We start from the raw sequence: 5,300 nt of genomic DNA on the forward strand, positions 1-5,300 counted from the left end.
TTGCCCTGAAGGAGGACAGGACAAAGCACAGGCCATTCCAATACAAGTAGGAAGGAAGGAAGAAAACGCAGTAGGGATTATGGATGTGAAGGACAATCCAGTGGTGGTGACATGCAAGGTGTGTGAGATGTTTGTTTTCTTGCCTGAGAACAAAATGGCATACACATGCAACGAGTGCAAGCTGGTGACACTTCTGGAAGAAAAAGTGAGGGGCCTAGAAGAACAGGTGGCCACCCTGAAGAGTATAAGAGAAGATGGAGTTCTTAGATAGAATGCTGGAACAACAACAGCAAGGAGAAGTACAAGAGGTGGAAAACTAACAGCATGTTGAAGGAGAAGAGGAAACTGTTGTGGAGAGCAACAATGAAATAGAGGAAACACTGTGGAAAAGGGTGTCAGATAGGAGCAGAAGAGCGAGAAGACATCAATCACCAGTGGAACTACGGAACCACTTCCAAGCACTTGAGGATGAAACTGGAGGACAGTCTGCAGGGGAAGAATTACTGGAGACCCCATGCAACAGCGGGTGAGAGGCTGAAGCTCAGTAAAACAGAGGCAATGAAACTATGCCCCACGACAAAAAGAAGAGAAGCATAGTAGTGGTGGGAGACTCCCTACTGCATGGAATTAACACCCAAGTACTCTGAGAAGATCCATGGACTTGCCAGGTATGCTGCCTCCCTGGAAGACAGACTAGAGATGTAACGGAAGGGTTACTATCATTCATAAAGCCCACTGACAGGTATCCCTTTCTTCTCATCCATGCTAGAATGAAAGATACTGCCAAGAGGAGCTACAAAGAAATCACATCAGATTTTGACGCTCTGGGAAGGAAACTCAAGGACTTTGGGGGCCAGACCGTTTTCTCGTCCATCCTTCCAGTACTTAGAAGAGGAGTGGAAAGGGAAAGAAAAATACTCTGGGTGACCGAATGGCTACGAAGGTGGTGCCGACACTAGAGATTTGGATTCTGGGACCACATGATACGCTTCCTGAAAGATGGACTGCTGGCAAGTGATGGATTGCACCTCACAAGGAATGGGAAGAATGTGTTTGGACACAGCATGGAGAAATTCATCAGGAGAGTTTTAAACTGAATCCTAAGGGGGAGGGAGATATAAACTTGGTGGTAACGACTAACAAAGACTAACAAAGCGGAACTGAGGGAACAGCTCAGAAGATTTATGTAACTTTGAAGTTGACAATGAGAACATTGAACTTGTCAAGGATTATCAATACCTCGACACAGTCATTACCCAAAATGGAGACAATAATCAAGAAATTAGAAGAAGGCTAGGACTGGGGAGGGCAGCTATGAGAGAACTAGAAAAGGTCCTCAAATGCAAAGATGTATCACTGAACACTAAAGTCAGGATCATTCAGACCATGGTATTCCCGATCTCTATGTATGGATGTGAAAGTTGGACAGTGAAAAAAGCAGATAAGAGAAAAATCAAATTTGAAATGTGGTGTTGGAGGAGAGCTTTGCAGATACCATGGACTCCAAAAAAGACAAATAATTGGGTGTTAGAACAAATCAAATCAGAACTATCATTAGAAGCTAAAATGATGAAACTGAGGTTATCATACTTTGTGTTGGAATGTATGAGGTTCAACTCCAACTTGGTGGGTTGAGGCTGCATGGGGGTTAATAAGGGTAGCTAGAGAGCTAGACCTCTTGCTGGTTGAGGCTATACCTATCCCTTTTATCTCTTCCCTTCCTGCTAGGCTGATAAGCAAAGGAATGTTGATCTCAGTTCCTTCCCAACTTTCTCTGTGTTCTCTTTCTCTCGAGAGGGGAGCAGACATCTTCTCTTTGTCTCTCCTCTCAACCAGGATGAGGGCGAGTACTGGGACCAGTGCTCGTTGCTCCAGCATAGCTAGAAGCTAGTTATAGAACTCTTTCCTATCAAGCATGTACTTCCAGAATAAAGTAGTTGTTTCTTATTTTAAAGCTTAAAGTCTCTGTCTGACTAATTTGCAGGGAAGGTAGAATCTTAGCAAAGATTCAAACACACACACACAGCTTCCTCAATACTCTCCATTCCGCAGCACTACGCAACTTTGCTACGCATCTCAATAGAGATAAATTCCGACACTTTGGACACATCATGAGAAGACATGATTCACTAGAAAAGATAATAATGCTGGGAAAAACAGAAGGGAGTAGAAAAAGAGGAAGACTAAACAAGAGATGGATTGATTCCATAAAGGAAGCCACAGACCTGAACTTACAAGATCTGAACAGGGTGATTCACCACAGTTGCTGTTGGAGGTCACTGATTCATAGGGTCACCATAAGTTGAAATCGACTTGAAGGCACTTAACAAAAATAGTCATAAAAATGTAGGGAGGAAGCCAAGCTGTAAATCACATGGTCTTTGATGTCTGTATACTAATGCTCAGAGCATGGGAAACAGGATGAACTTGAACTCTTAATACAGGTGAGTAAATATGACTTGATACATATAACTGAAACTTGGTGGGATGACTCCCATGATGAACACAGCGATTGAATGATATAACCTGTTTTAAAAGAACAGAAGGAACAGAAAGTGTGAAGTATTAGTTCCTCTCTATTCAGCACTGGTTAGGCCTCATCTTGACTACTGCATCCAGTTCTGGTCTCCGCACTTCAAGAAGGATGCAGACAAACTGGAACAGGTTCAGAGAAGGGCAACAAAGATGATCAGAGGACCGGAAACAAAGCCCTATGAGGAGAGACTGAAAGAACTGGGCATCTTTGGCCTGGAGAAGAGAATGAGGGATATGATAGCACTCTTCAAGTACATGAAAGGTTGCCACACAGAGGAGGGCCGGGATCTCTTTTCGATCGTCCCAGAGTGCAGGACACAGAATAATGGACTCAAGTTGCAGGAAGCCAGATTTTGACTGAATATCAGAAAAAACTTGCTAACTGTCAGAGCCATACGACAATGGAACCAATTACCTAGAGAGGTAGTGGGCTCTCTGACACTGGAGGAATTCAAGAGACAGCTGGACAGCCATCTGTCGGAAATGCTTTGATTTGGATTCCTGCATTGAGCAGGGGGTTGGACTTGATGGCCTTACAGACCCCTTCCAACTCATTCTATGATTCTATGATTCTATGAAAGGGAGGCAGAGTCACACTGTATGTTAAAAATATATATCCCTGCACAAAAATACAGGAGAATGAGCTTGGTAGCTCCACTGACAGTGTCTGTATTAAAATAAATGGGGCAAGGAATAAAATTGTTGTAAACCGCCCAGAGAGCTTCGGCTATGGGGCGGTATATAAATGCAATAAATAAATAAATAAACAAAAGGAACATGGTGGTTGGAGTCTACTACCGACCACCCAATCAAGGAGAAGACGAAGCTGAAACTGTTGCAAAGTATTTTGACAGTGTTACAAGGAGGCATGATGTAGAAGTAATGGGGGACTTCAATTACCCCGATATCTGTTGGGAGACAAATTCTGCCAAACACGGCCCCTCCAAAACATTCCTGACTTTTGTTGGAGATAACTTTCTCCTATAGAAAGTGGAGGAAGCAACTAGAGGATCGGCTATCCTTGACTTGATTCTAACCAACAGAGATGACTTGGTGGATGAAGTGGCAGTTACTGGAAGTCTGGGGGAAAGTGACCACACTATACTAGAGTTCTTGATTTTAAAGGAAGCAAAAGCTGAGAGTAGCCATACACGTACCCTGGACTTCAGGAAAGCCAATTTTAATAAACTCAGAACAATGGTAAGTAAGGTTTCATGGCAAGCGACCCTAATGAGAAAAGGAGTCCAAGATGGGTGGCAGTTTCTAAAAGAGGAAATTCTAAAGGCACAATGGCAAACTATTCTGTCACGGAAAAAAGTTGGAAGACAGCAGAAGAAGCCAATGTAGCTTCACAGAAAGCTTAGAGATGACATGAAAACAAAAAAAGACACATACAGGAAGTGGAAAGAAGGCCAGGCCACAAAGGAAGAGTACAGGCAGGTAGCATGGAATTGCAGGGATGGCGTCAGGAAGGCTAAAGCTGAGAATGAGCTGAGGTTAGTGAGAGATGCCAATAGCAACAAAAAAACTTTATTCAAGTACATCCATAGTAAAAGACAGAGAAAAGAAATGGTGGTACAGCTACTCAGTAAGGATGGCAAAATGATAACAGATGACAAAGAAAAGGCAGAAATGCTCAATTTCTACTTTGGCTGAGTCTTCTCCCAAAATAGGGTTTATTACCTTCCTGGCAAACATAAAGCTGAAGGGGCAGGATTGGAGCTTGAGATTGATAGACAAACAGTCAAGCAATACCTAATCACTTTGAATGAGTTCAAACTGGCAGGGTCCGATGAACTGCATCCTAGAGTATTGAAGGAGCTGGCTATTCTATTATCTTAGTGAAATTATGAAAGATTGGTGAAGTGCCAGATGATTGGAGGAGGGCTAATGTTGTCCTTATCTTCAAAAAGGGCAAAAAGGAGGAACCTGGGAACTACAGACCAGTCAACCTGACATTGATCCCTGGGAAAATTCTGGAGCAGATTATAAAGCAGTCAATCTGTAAGCACCTTGAAAACAATGCAGTGATTACTAGGAGCCAACATGGATTTATGGAGAACAAATGCTGCCAGACTAATCTTATCTCATTTTTTATTTGGGTAACCTTCCTCACAGATTGTAGGAATGCTGTGGACATAATACATCTCAACTTCAGCAAAGCTTTTGACAAAGTGCCCCATGATATTCTGATTAGCAAACTAGTTGAATGTGAGCTGGATGGAACAACTATCAGGTGGATCCAGTTGGCTACAGAATCGTACTCAAAGAGTGCTTATCAATGGTTCCATCTCCGACTGGGAGGAGGTAATGAGTGGGGTACCAGAGGGCTGGGTCCTGGGTGCAGTGCTCTTCACATTTTTATTAATTACTTGGATGAGGAGGTGCAGGGAACACTTATCAAATTTGCAGATGATACAAAATTGGGAGGAATAGATAACACCTTGGAAAACAAACAAAATTCAAAGAGTTCTTGATAGGATGGAGCATTGAAAACAACAGAATGAGATTTAACAGGGATAAAGGCAAAGTTCTACAGCTACGAAAAAAGAAACCAAATGCACAGTTATAAGATGGGGGATACTTGGCTCAGTAATACTACATGTGAGAAGGATCTTGGGATTGTTGTTGATCACAAGCTGAACATGAACCAACAGTGTGATGTGTCTGAAAAAAAGGCAAATGCTATTTTAGGCAGCATTAACAGAAGTATACTTTCCAAATCACATGAAGTATTGGTTCCCCTCTATTCGACACTGGTTAGG

General features: G+C 42.6%; 1 protein-coding gene across 7 annotated transcripts in view; it reads right to left on the minus strand.

Moving 5' to 3' along the window:
- The window catches only part of HTR4 (5-hydroxytryptamine receptor 4), a 357,168-nt gene that overhangs the window by 83,169 nt on the left and 268,699 nt on the right, over positions 1 to 5,300 (minus strand). The gene's annotated exons all lie outside the window — the stretch shown is intronic.

This window comes from Rhineura floridana, chromosome 3, assembly GCF_030035675.1.
Source record: "Rhineura floridana isolate rRhiFlo1 chromosome 3, rRhiFlo1.hap2, whole genome shotgun sequence".
Taxonomy (NCBI): Eukaryota; Metazoa; Chordata; class Lepidosauria; order Squamata; family Rhineuridae; genus Rhineura; species Rhineura floridana.